We start from the raw sequence: 14,307 nt of genomic DNA on the forward strand, positions 1-14,307 counted from the left end.
AATCTTTGCAAGGCAGGCCAGTTCACTGTGCCCACTGAAAGTATTGCATTTTGTATTCTTGTTTGAAAAAAATGTGCCTTGCTCTCTTTGGAAGTTAGTTGATTGAACTGTGTATCAGCAAAAGATGAGGGAATTCAAGCACAGGGAACAGTGAAAGGGAAGATAGTTATCTCTCTCCTGGGCGGCATGGTGGTGCTGCAGATAATGCAGCTGTCTCACAGCTACAATGACTTGGGTTCGATCCTGATCTCCAGTGCTGGAGTCTACATATTCTCCCTGTGACCAGGTGATCCATTTTCCTCCCACCTACCAAAGATGTGGTCACTGGTAAGTTAATTGGCCACAGGAAATTATCCCTAGTGTAGGTGGTTAGTGGGAGAATCAGGGGTGATGTTAATGGGAGTGAGAGAGAATGGGTAACAGGGAAATAATTGGAGGAATGGGATTGCTCTGAGAGCTGACATCTCTGGGTGGGGTAAATCATCTCCTGTGTCATAAGGAAATATGGAAATGTATGGAATATTCTGCATTCTGTTATTGCTTGTCCTTTGTACTACCTTGATGTGCTGATGTGATGAAATGATCTGTATGGATGGCACGCAAAAGAAAGTTTTTCACTGTACCTCGATACATGTAACAATAATAAGTTAATTTACCAATTTATTTATTTCATTGAAATCAATGGGAATTAAAATTAGGAGATGTATGGGCTTGATATCATTTACATTTCTGGATTCTTTGGAGTTTAGAGGCATGAGGGATGATCTTATTGAAACATATAAGATCCTAAGGGGGCATGACAGAGTAGATGTCTAGACTTTTTCATTAATAAGAGGATCTTGAATAAGGCATCAGTCATTTAAAATTGAGGTGTGTAGAAATTTCATTTTGCAGAGGGTCGTGAATCTCTGAAACTCCCTACCCTAGAGATTTGTGGGGCTAGATCATTAGAAGTATTTAAAGTGGAGGCAGAAAAAAATTTGAAAGATCTGCAAAATGAGGGCGATGGGGATCTGGCACAGAAGAGGAGTTGAACTATGATCATATTGAATGGCAGGGCAGGTTTGAGGGGTGAAGTGGTCTTCTCCTGCTCCTACTTTCATGTGTCCTGGGGCTGGGATGATAGATCTCCAACAACCACAATCATCGTTCTTTGTGTAAGGCATAACTCCATCTATTGAAGTGTTCTCCCCTTGATGCACATTGATTTTAATTTAACCTGAGCTCTTTGATGCTGCACTCAGTCAATTTTTTATTTTCATATTAATTTTCAGGATCTGGATGTTGCTGGCAGGAAAGTATTTATTGCCCATCACTGAATACCCTTGGGAAGGTAGTGAAGAGCTGCCTTTTAAACTGCTGCGGTCCTTCTAGTGAAGGTACTGTAGTACTATGGGAGTACCTATAGTACTCCTTGGAGGGATCCCATGGTACTCCCTGGATGGAATTCCAGGATTTAGACTCTGCGATGATGAATAACGGGCAGTATATTTCCAAGTCAGGATAGATTGCAACTTGGAGAAGAACCGGCAGGAGGTGTTGCTCCCATGCAGTTGTTGGCCCCGGTGGTGGAGGTCAGACTGTATTTCAATTCCAGGAATCCAAATGAATTTTGATTTATTTCACAAAGCAAAGTTGTATTAGGGCATTAAATTAAGAAGCATTAGGGCATTTCAGCTAATCCATTGTCAAGACCAATTTTTCATTTCAAGCAGGCTTACACATTGAGAGGTGAAAGAAGTAAAATCAAAGAGTGGTGGGGAGACACAACAGAAGAAATACTCGGTGCGAAAGGGAAGGGATAATGGAAGAAGGAGGGAAAGGGGAATAGGAGCTAGGTGGAGAGAGTGAGCAGACTCAGGCAGAAATGAGAATACAGTTAGAATGCAAGGGCTAAGGAAAAGGTAAGATGGCAGAGAAAAGGACAGGAATGAAGCATGAAGTGAATAATGAAACTCTTTGGGGTAGAGAATTTCAGAGGTTCACTACTCTCTGTCAGACTTCAATTTAACCAGAGCTCCTTGATACCACACTCAATCAATTTTTTATTTACGTATGGAAGTGTTGACAAAAGATCTAACTGATCAGTACAGGGATGGAACAATTATGGAACATACAAGATAAATTTTGCATGGTATAAACCTGTTGATTTTTAAGATGTTGATGTCTCATTGGCATTTAGTTAGCTGAGTGCTGTGCCTGGGATATGTAGACATTGGGTGGAGGGGGATTATACTGGATTTGGCCCTATTGTTATCCATTGACCATGTACTGTAATTGTGCAATGTTTTGAATCCTGAGACCACTCAGCATTTTAAATGGATAATGAACATGATACTGTTGAGAATTCCTGCTTCAGTTTCTAGTCCTATATCTTGCTTTCAGGATCTGGACACATTGCCAGACAGTATAAGGTGCAGCCTCCTTCCATATGAGCAAGGTCAATTTTATGAAAGCATAATTTAATCTGGCAGTGTTAGAAAGTTCACTATGATATTAAGCAAATCCTTTTCACTTAGATTTTTTTTCCAAGTCTTAAATTTACCACATGTACTATCCCATTGAAATCTGAATAAAAGAAATGGGAAACTTTAACCTGAAACAGGGCTATCCAGTAATTCAGAAGAACAACTTGTTTACATATAGCATGTTTCTCAGAAATGATCTAGAAGATTTCATATACGGTCAATTGCTCTGAACTCAACAGACATTATGAGTCAAGCATCAAAGGTGCCACCAACAAGAGGATATTTAATTTTGATTTGGGTAGTCTGACTCCGAGACCACTAAAGTGTCTCTTTTATAATTTCACACTTGCTCAGAATAGCTTTCTTGCTTGGCTTCTGCCTTGCCATTGTTTATCCTTTATCCCATTTTATCCTGCATGAAGAGTTTATGTGAGAAATAACAAAGAAAACAACCATTCACTTTGAAATATCAAATTCTCCAGTTTAGTTAACCTATGGAAAAAATGAAACTGTTTCTGAAATCAAAGATATACCCATTCCATCTTCCTGACATTAACATTAATCATCTGTATTAAATGTCCTTGATATGTGAACGTTAGCAACTGCTGTTTGCTGGTTACAGGAATACGTGAGCTCTTGTCTATTTGGAGTATGAATTCAATCATGTTAAACAGCTCTTCATAATGTTTTGAAAAAAATAAATAACACACTGGTAAAGCAACTAAATTAAATCCAAAAAAAACCAATAGACGTTCTTTAAAAGCTAAAAAAAATCATAATGTGCCTTCGATGCAATCAGCACTATCAAGGTAAAGTCGCTGAATGGCATAAAACTGATTAAAGTTTATTTTCATTTTCCAATCTCTAGTGGTTCATTAGATTAGAGGCTTTTGATTAACATGTTGTCACCATCAGAAAACAGACTGTCGACCCAAGCAGAGACAGGCTTAGATATCCCTGACGAAATCATACAGGGAAAATTGAGGATATTGGCTCTAATTATCATCATTTCATTCTTCAAATGAGAAACAATAACATCATTGGAAAGGTTTTGTCAAGTGATTTCCCTGTTAATGAAGTTATTTAGCTGTCTTGTCACTTTGAAGGACTAAAGCTGACAAGCTTTTGGAATGTTTTTTTAATGTCTTCTCAGACTATCATATTGCAAGGCCCAGAAATAAATATTTATGATAAGAAGAAATTGAGTTTAAGCTTAGAATGATCATTGGTGAAAACAGACCAATTAATCTCTCTTCTTGAAGTAGATTGAAATATTGAAAAAAGTTTTGTCAAACACCTCCAACTTACTTTAACCAGCTGGTTGAAAAAATATTATGAATTTCATAGCAATTGTACTGAAATCTCAGCTCACAAATATAAACCGGACCCAGCAGAGAGGTCCTTGAGTCATTCTAATATTTACATTCCAGTATTGAAAATATTCATTCAGTTTTATCATAACTGCCTAGTTTCTATGTAATTAACTTGAGGTTACCTTCCTCTGATACTTCATGTGTTGACATTTAGGATAATGGAACTTTAAATTTCTGTTAATTCTAATAATCCAATAATTCAGAAGTAATTTCACTTAGTCCTTCATTTTACTGTGAGCTGGACTGTTGTGGTGATCTCTCTGTATAATCATCTCTTCAGAGAAGATCACAGTATAGTGGCAGATATTTAAATGAACTAATAACGTGGATATAGAGAAACTATTTCCATCAGTGAGAGAGTCAAGGACCACAAGCATAGTCTGAAAATTAGTACCAGACCTTTCAGGAATGCGGTTATGAAACATTTCAACATACACAAAGGGTGATAGTAATTTGAAATATTGATTGTCACATATGGACTTCTCTCTCATATATGACAATCAATGTGAGGTCAATTGTTAAGTTCAGAGAAGGTTCATGAGATTGATTCCTGAGATGAACAGGTTAACATCAGGAAAGGCTCAGCAGGTTGGGTGTGGACTCATTAGAATTTAGAAGAATGAGAGGTGATTTTATTGAAATAAAATTCTGAAGGAGCTGAACAAGGGAGATGTTGAGAGGATATTTCACCGAGTGGGGAGCAGAATTTCAGAATAAGGATCATCCACTTAAGAAAGAGAAGGAAGGATTTCTTCTCTTTACAAATCTTTGGAATTCCCCAGCCCAGAGAGCTGTGGAGGCTTAATCACTGAACATTTACAAGGTCAAGATAGGCAGCTTCTTGGTGTATAGGGAGGCAAAGTTTCTGGGTAGTAGGTAGGAAAGTGAAGCACAGATCAAGATCAAATCAACCATGGTCTTATTGAATGGTAGAGCAGGCTTAGCAGGTCATGTGGCCTCTTCAGCCCCTATTTCTTGTATTCCTGTACTCATGTCAGGGGGCCATCAGAGATTAGTGGAGGATTATGATTGATAATATCAGTATTGTACAATTCTTTCAGCATTGCACTTCAGTCCAGTGCTGATAATGACTCTGTGTTGTTGTGTATTGCTTCTGCAGTTGGATGCAGTGTTACCCAATGATAAAAAGAAACAAATTATAGAATAATACAGCAAAAGGGGATGTTCAGCATGTTAGCTGTGCCAATTGTTTTGGGTAGCTTTCCAATTCATTCCATTCTGCTGCTGTGTTCCTGAGCCCTGTAGTTCCTTTTTACTTCAAGTATTTGTCCAAATCTCTTGTGAAGGTTACAGTTGAATCTGTTTCCATTGCCCTTTCAGGCGGTACATTCCAGACTACAAAAAAAACAGTGCTAAAAGAAGGTGTTTCCTCAGACTAACTCTCATTCCTCTGTAAATCACCCAAAATCCGGGTCCTTGCTTCAATTGAAAACAGCTTCTCCATATTTACACAATTGAAAACAGCTTCTCCATATTTACTCTTTCAAAGCCATCCATGATTTTGCACGCCACTATTAAATCTCATCCTTGCCTTTATTTTCTGAAGGGGACATGTTCTTTGGAGCAAAGTCACCTGTGTGTAGGTGGAGAGTGTGGACTTTACTACTGCTATATGGCCAGGTATCATGGGAGTAAATGAGGCTGAAATTCCATTTACTTGGGCCAAATCTACTAGTCAATACACAAATTAGCCAGCAGGTCCAGAGAATGAAGAGTTACACCTCAGGTTACTAATCATCAGAATGTAGTTGCTTTACCATATTCAGTGATTAGCTTTGCACAAGTGCTGTCTTGTTCATAGCCTCTCCCTTATTTTTGACAGCTTGCTGGAGTTACACATTCATTGCCCACTTAAGGTGTTTTCTTCTTCTTCTCCTTCAAGGCAGTCCCTCGGATTGAGGATGACTTGCTTCCACTCAGGTTTGTGGGTTCTAAGATGGCCAATGTGGGACAGGTGGGTAGGTGGTTTATGAGGTGGTATGTTCCTTATGCCACTCTTACAGGGCATCTGTGTGCTCCTAATGCACGACATTGAGGTTTTCAATGGTATCCCAAATGCCTTTTCTCCAATTTGAGCGGTCTTGGCCAGAGGTCCCCAGGAGTCAGTGGAGATGTTGCATTGCTTTGAGGAAACTGAGCACATCCTTGATTCCTTTTCTATTTTCCACTGGTAATTTCTTCCCGTGTCACAGGTTGGGATAGACGGGTCTGTTTCGGGAATCTGGCCAGGCACGCAAATGTTATGGCCTGCCCAATGTGGCCAATGAGTGTGAATAGGGCCTTAGTACTGGGATGTTGACATGGGAGAGGGCACTGACGTTGGTTCACTTTCCCTTCCAGTGAATTTGGAAGATTTTGCAGAGGCGGTGTGGGTGGTATTTTCCTAGTGCCTTGAGATACCAGTTGTCGTTAGTCCAGATCTCAGAGCATATACAAGGGCTGGGATTACTGCTGCCTAGTAGACTATGAGTGTCAGGTCTGAGATCTTGATCTTTGACCTTTCCTCAATTGAGTGAAGACTGTACTAGTGCATTGAAGGCAGTAATGAAATTCAGCATTGATGTCTGCCTTCACTGAAAGTTAACTCTTGGTCCATGTTAGTACAAGTAGTCTTTAAACAGCATAATAGTTGCCATTGCAATGTACATCAGCCTCTTAGGCTTGGAAGCAAACAAAGTGTTTAATCTCATTCCTGCAAATAGTAAATTGTTACCAGAGATCTTTTTAAATTCTTTATTTCTGTCTTTTTGTCTCTCAGTCTCCAGGGATGTAGCCCTGAAGCTCTACTGCGCACTGCTCAGAAGAGTAATTCTCCACAGGGACATAGCTGATTGAATATCTATGACAGTGTATTAAGTGGACACTGGCCTAGAGCAGGCAAGCCATTGCTCATTTAATTTGTATGGTTAAATCTAATGTGCCTTAACTGATAGCTAGGACAACTATATCAGCATTCATATATTGAAGAAGCCGATTTCATCAATCAAGATCAGCCTAAAATGTGCATTTTTAAATTCATTCATGGGATATGGGCATCCTTGAGAAGATCAGTATTCATTGCCCACCCTAATTGCCCTTGAGTAGATGTGGTGAGCCGCCTTCTTGAATTAAAACATTTGGGTGTAGTAAAGGTAGTCCCATAGTCCTGTTGAGGAGGGAGTTCCAGCTGATTTGTAAGGATTTTCTTATCTTTCAAAATGTATCACCTCTCAGTCTTATAAACTCTGAAAGGTACAGGTCTGGCCTACATAATCTCTCTTCATAGAGCAAACTTCCCATCCCAGAAACAATCTGGTGAAACTTCAGTGCACTCCCTCTGTGGCAAGTATATCCTTTTTTAGGTAAGGAGGCCAAAACTGTACACACTACTCCAGGGAGGATGTCTCACCAAGGCATTATATAATTGAAGTAAGACATCTTTACTCCTTTGCTCAAATCCTCTCGGTATAAAGGCTAATATACCATTTGCCTTCCTAATTGCTTGCTGCTCCTGCATATTAGTTTTCGGTGACATGTTCAAGAATCATCAGCGAACTTGGAAATGTGAAATTTGGTCCACTCAGACAAATTGTTGATAATATTTGTGAATAGCTGGCACCAAAGGACCCTGTGGTACCTCACTAATCAAAGCCTGCCAACCTGAGGAAGACCTGTTTATTCCCACTCATTTTTTTTCTGTGTCTCAGCCAACTCTCAATCTATGCTGGTATATTGTCCCCAATTCCATTCGCTCTAATCTTCTGGGCCAACCTCTTGTGTGGGGCCTTACCAAAAACCTTCTGAAAATCAAGATACACCATATCCACTTGTTCCTCCCTATCTATGTTACTAGTTGCAACCTCAACCAAACATGATTTCCTCTTCATAAATCCCTGCAGACTTTGTACAATCTATTATTCATTCCTAGGTGTTCTGTTATTACATCCTTCATTATAGATCTCAGTATTTCCCCACTCTTGATGAGAGACTAATAGGTCAGTATTTATCGATTTTTTCTCTTGACTTTTCTCAAATAGTGTGATTACATTCACTACTCTCCAAACTGCAAAACAAGTCCATTTATCAAATTTTGAAATAAGGTAAGCAGAGCATCCATTATCTCTACAACCACCTCTCTCAAAACTCTAATGTAGATCATCAGGTCTTTAGGATTTATTTGCTTCCAGTCTCATCAATTCTTCTGGTACTGTTACTGATATCCTTCAGTTCCCCATTCAAAACTGACCTTTGATTTTCAAGGAGGTTTTTGTGTCTTTTTCCATGAATACAGACACAGAATATGTGGTTAGTTTCCCTGCGATTTCCTTTTGCCCCATAATAAACTTTCCCATCTCTGTCTCTCAGGCATCCAAATTTGCCTTCGGTAGTGTTTTCCCTTTTAAAAATACTCATAGAAACGCTCATACTCCTTTTTTAATATTTCTCACCCGTTTGCTCTCATAATCCACTTCCCTTTTATCAATTTCTTGGTCCCCCTTTGCTAGATACCAAAATAGTACTAATCTTCAGGCCTGCTGCTATTTCTGGTAACTTTATATGTCTCTTCCTTCAATTTGGTATTTCTTTAATGTCTTTTCAGCCGTGCACGTACCACATTTCTTGCTGGGTTTTTGTGCCCTAAAAGAATATATATTTTTAGCGAATGAAGTATTATTTCTTTGAATTCTGGCCATTGCTTTTCCTCCATCATACCATTCGATGTCTTCTTTCCAACCAACCACAGACAATGCTCCATCATTTCTTTATAGTTTCCTTAGTTTAGATTCAAGACTCTACTTTTGAATTAAGCTTCATCACTTTCAAACACAATGTAAAATTTTATTGGATGATGATCACTCTTCCTTTAAGTCTCCTTTAGAACAAGATTATTAATTAACCCTTTCTCAATGCACAATACTAGATCTAGAATGGCCTCTTCCCTAAATGGTTTGCCAATGTATTGATCAAGAAATCCATTTCACATACATTCTATGAATTTGTCCTCCAGATTTTTATCAATAACTTGTCTAGTTTTCCTCTGGTATCTGCATGTCTGATTTCCTGCTTTATGCTTGCCCAATATTACAACCACCATTTAGTGGCCTATAAGTGATCCCACCAATGTTTACTGCCCTTTGCTGTTTCTTAGCTCTATCTCGTCTGATCTCAATTCCACATCATGATCTCCTGAGATCACTTCTCACTACTGGACAGATCTTGTTCTTTATTAGTATTGCTACCCCATCCCCTTTACCTTTTTGCCTTCTAGTCAGTGGTTCCCAAGCTGGAATTTTCAAACCTTCAGCGAGATGTTGGGAGGGAATACCAAAGATTGCAAGGAGTCCTTCAGAATTTAATAATATTGGGCCAATTTAGAACATAGGACAGTGCAGCACAGTACGGGTCTTTCGCCCACGATGTTGTGCCGACCTATATAAACCTACTCCATGATCAATCTAACCCTTCGCTTCTACACAACCCAGAACCCTCCATTTTTCTTACACCCTTGTACCTATCTAAGAGTCTTTTAAATGTCCCTATCCTATCAGCCTCTACCACCACCGCCGGCTGTTAATTCCAGGCTCCCACCACTCTCTAACCTCTCCCCTAAACTTTCCTCTGCTCACATTAAACGGATGTCCTCTGGTATTGGCCATTGCCACCCTGGGAAAAAGGTGCTGGCTGTCCACTCTATCTATGCCTCTCATAATCTTATACACCTCTATCGAGTCACCCCTCATGCTCCTATGCTCCAAAGAGAAAAGCCCTAGCTCGCTCAACCTTTCCTCATAAAACATGTTTTAGTTAGAAAGTTCATGAAAAAAGAACTACTGGGACTGCCTCATCTTCTTGAAAGTACTAGTTCACGATGTAATTGTAGGGGGACACGAGGGACTGCAGACACTAGAGTGGTCCCACTCTTCACCTTGCTTTCTGATTAGATTCCATCATCTACAGCCCTTTGTTGTCTCCACCTATCACCTCCCAGCCTCTCTCGCTATCTCCACCCCTCCCTCCCCCACCTGACTCCATCTACCAATCAACCCCTCCTCACCTGGATCCACTATCGCTTGCCAGATCTTGCCCTACTCGTCCCTCTCACCCCTTTGTACTAGCTATCTCCCCTCCACTCTTTCAGTCCTAATGCATGGTCTTGACTTGAAATGTTGACCAGTCATTTCCCTCCACAGATGCTGCCTGACCCACTGAGTTCCTACAACACTCATTTTTTTGTATGTCATTGTAGGGGATAGGTGGTGGATATTTTCTGAGTATGAATAAGTGAGGCTTTCATTAAAATAAGGTTTGAAAACACTATTCCAGCTGTTCTAAGTGAGAGGAGTTATGCATTTGGTAGGACTAATTAAACCATAGGAAGTCGACCATGACAACGTGGCAGCCTATTTTCACAGTCACCATGATTCTCTGATTCAGGAACTTTATAATTTTTTTGTATTGATTTCTGGGAGAAAGAGAAAGAATTATCCATTCTGCTTGGAATTTTAGTCCTGAAAAGCAATGTAAAACATGAGGCAGCAGCACTCACAGAATTCAACAATCTGCCAGCCATTGCCAGTTTTATTGCACTTAGAAGAAACAGAAGTTGCATCAGGTAAATAGGGAAAATGATTGAAAGGAATAATTTAATATACAATAATGATAATCTGGCATGCACAGGACTTTGGTGGAGCCAGATTAGCAAATTTTCAACTATTGCATGCTATTCATATTAATATCTCAATAGACTTTTAGTTCATTTTTTAGATGTTTCTTAGCATTATAATAATTTTCCAAGTGAACCAGGTAAGTTTAAAGGGAGGGCAGGAAATGGGACCCTGGTCACTTGAAAGAAACCCTGGAAACCGTAGCCCCAGTAAATTAAATGGGGCCTTGCTGAACGGTAGGGAGCGTGAGAACCTGGGCCAGGTCAATTTTTAAGGGAGAGTGGGGACTGGAGCTCGAGCAAGTTGGAAGGGAGTGCGGGAACTGGTGCACAGTGAGTGAATGGGGAGCATGGGAATCAGGAACCGGTAAGTGGAAGGGAGCATGGGAAACAATACCTGGTGAGCCAAATGCTGAACCATTGGGATTTCTGAATGGTTGGATAGCGGATTATCAGAGTTTTGCTATAAGTACATGTTACAGGTCAGAACTGCAGAAGTGTGAAGGAGAGGTGGAATCTACCTGGAAGCATTTAAGCTAATAAAGCAAGGTGCAGTGGGAGCAGGATTCCACTGTACATAAACAATTGTTGATTCTGTGCAACCTGCCATATAATCCAGCCTGCCGAAGTGATAGATTGATACATGTGCATGAATTGGATCAGTTCCAACAATACTGCTATTGATTTCCGCACTTCCCATGGCCAAGAATGAAAACTAGCCTCGGGTGTCAACGAAAGCAAAATTGAACTTGCATATCCCTGAAGCAAAATTTGCGTATTCATACTGAAGCAATAAGATTATTCAGGTTTAGACATCAATGCCCATCCTTGGGATTTTTGGTCTCATTATTTGCTTTATGTTATGTCTGCTTAATGTTTGGATTTGGATGAGATGATAATGAGGAAGAAATTGCAAATTGATTGCAGTCTAAACACATCAGGGACTGCTAGGACATCAGAAGAAATCAAGTTTGTGGAAAACTAAACGGATGCCTTTTGATTCATTATTATCGTTAAATTAAGGGTACATTTTTAATACATTTTAATTTATTTTCATTAGCTATCTGCTTTTCTTTGGGGTTTCCAACAACAGATCTTATTTGAACCATGAGAGATTCATAAGTTGCAGGTGCCGTTTCGACTGGCAATGTCTATAAAGCTGCTTACTTAACGTATCTCAGGTTCATTTTATCAGTTAAAAATTGGGACAGATGTAAAACAGAGAGCCGAATCAGTTTGGCTTGCTAGTCTAAATGAATTCATGTGGGTACTCTGGATTCTTTTATGGTTCTTGGCTATTCCTTGTACTCCTAAAACCAGTGGCTCAATTGGTAATTGTATTGTCCAAGGAGAACTCTCCTTTGTGTTTCCTGACCAGTGGTTCGAGCACTACATTCAACAGGGTGAAGACTCACTCAGTGTTCTTGCTCTCAGTCATTAGGCAATAGTTCCTCACCTGGGAGAATTATATAAAACAAAATATAAAAAGCAGATACACAGGAAAAAATGCAAAACAAAATAGGTCCAAAATGATATATAAATTGAACAGGCCAGGGCTGATCTTTAGAAAAGGGAAGATCTTAGTGTCGAGGAAATGGTTTGATGGGCTGGACATTGTCCTTCATGGAGGAGAGCAGAACTAAAGGCCATTAACATAAGAAAATACCAGGGGACATTCATTTAAGGTGAGTGGAGGAAAGTTTAGGGGAGATGTCAGAGGTGGATGTCAGTGGTGGGTGCATGGAATGCACTGCTGGGGGTGGTGGTAGAGGCTGATACAATAGGAACATTTAAAAGACTCTTAGGTAGGCACATGGATGTAAGAAAAAGGAGGGTTATGGACTGTGCAGGAGGGAAGTGGTTAGATTGATCATGGAGTAGCTTTATATAGGTTGGCACAACATCATGGGCCAAAGGGCCCATATTGTGCTGTACTGTTCTATGTTCTAAAACCATTTACGATTCCTGTTGAACAATCAGCAAAGAGTGATTACAGTGTGGAATGTGCTCTCACAAGGATTAGTTCAGGAGAACAGTACAGATACATTTAAGGGGAATGTAGGTGAGACTTAAGGGAAAAGGTTTGGGAGAATATGTTGTTAAGTTTAGATGCAGAATTGTGGAAGGAGACCCATGTGAAGCATAAACATCAGCTTGAAACTGTTGGACTAAATGGGCTGCTTTTATGCTGTAAATACCATATAATGGAATAGGTGTCAGGGGATGGGGGTGTGGGGACTAATAAGGTTTTGGCTATAATCAATAAACTCAGCACAGAACCTGGAGTTGTACTTTCAGTTATTTAATACTGCAACAGGTGTTGGCTTTAGCCGCTTTGCCTTTGGGAAAATTAAAATGTTTTGCTTGCCAAATGTCATCTTTTACTCATAACCTCTTTCAGAGATTTTTGGCATTTTCCTTTGAGCTCAGCAACCACAGGCTTGGCACACAAATCACAGCCTCTGTTATGAATAACAGAAACAAGAGAAAGAAAAACAAAGGGCATCCTCTTTAAAAGCAAGCCTTGTTCTTGGATCAAATGCAAAATATAATTACACACTTTTGCAATGTTTAAACTTGACCCAAAAGAAGGAGAGGAAAGAAAATCTTCTGCAGAAGGACTTTTCCTTCCTTCTATAAAGAGAGAAAAAGCAAACAATATTGGGCAAACTGGTTGGAATATTCATTTTTAGTCACGAGTATGTAAGAGCGCTAGCAGCCACTGTACTCTTGTGAGCCTACGTGTGCAGAGGTAAATAGCACAGATGGCCAATACATTCAATCACATTTGGCATGATGATCAAAGATGAATTTCTCCCGTAATACAGGTAAAATAAATTTACATTTGCACAGCACCTTTTTACACCTCTGATCATTTCCAAGGGTTCTGTGATCAGAAGAATATTTTTTAAAATGCTGTTGCTGTTGCAGCCAGTTTGCACAGAGTGACCTCCCACAGAGGACATGTGCACTTTCTCAAGAACCAAGGGAAATTTTACATCCACCTACGAAAGCAGATTGGGCCAGCATTTAACATCTTAGCTGAAAGATGGCACTGCTGACAGAACAACATGTAGTGTAGCGGTTAGCATAACACTTTACAGTGCCAGTGACCTGGGTTCAATTCTGGCTGCTGTCTGTAAGGAGTTTGTATGTTCTCCCCGTGTCTGCGTGGGTTTCCTCTGGGTGCTCCGGTTTCCTCCCACATTCCAAAGACATACGGGTTAGGAACTTGTGGGCATGCTATGTTGGCGCCAGAATCGTGGCGACATTTGCGGGCTGCCCCCAGAACACTCTACTCAAAAAAAGACGCATTTCACTCTGTGTTTCGATGTACATGACTAATAAAGATATCTTATGTTACCTTATCAATTGTGCTGCTTTCTTAGTGTTGATTTTTGTGTGGCATGGTCCATCTCTCTGTCTCATGAATGTTGAGAATGATTGTGGTGCTCAAACCAGTGACCAGTGAATACAAAAACAAGAGTTCTCACTGAACAGTGCAGTTACCAATCGGATATAAAGAAAATTTTGGATAGCCGACAGCCATTAAAAAAATCAATGAACCCACACAAGTTCACATTTTCAGTGGCACAGTGGCACAGAAATTAGTACTGCTGCCTCACAGATCCAGTGACCTGGGTTTGATCCTGACCTTGGGTGCTGTCTGTGTGGAGATTGCAGTTCTCCCAGGGACTGTGTAGGTTTCCCCTGGCTGCTTCATTTTCCTTCCATGTCCTAAAGACATGGATGTTGATTAATTAGCTATGACATGTTGCTGTTCGTGCAGCTGGGTGGCAGG

General features: G+C 40.1%; 1 protein-coding gene across 3 annotated transcripts in view; it reads left to right on the top strand.

Moving 5' to 3' along the window:
• LOC127570751 (cadherin-20-like) overlaps positions 1-14,307 on the top strand; it is a 153,011-nt gene that overhangs the window by 31,608 nt on the left and 107,096 nt on the right. The gene's annotated exons all lie outside the window — the stretch shown is intronic.

This window comes from Pristis pectinata, chromosome 5, assembly GCF_009764475.1.
Source record: "Pristis pectinata isolate sPriPec2 chromosome 5, sPriPec2.1.pri, whole genome shotgun sequence".
In the NCBI taxonomy this organism is placed as follows: Eukaryota; Metazoa; Chordata; class Chondrichthyes; order Rhinopristiformes; family Pristidae; genus Pristis; species Pristis pectinata.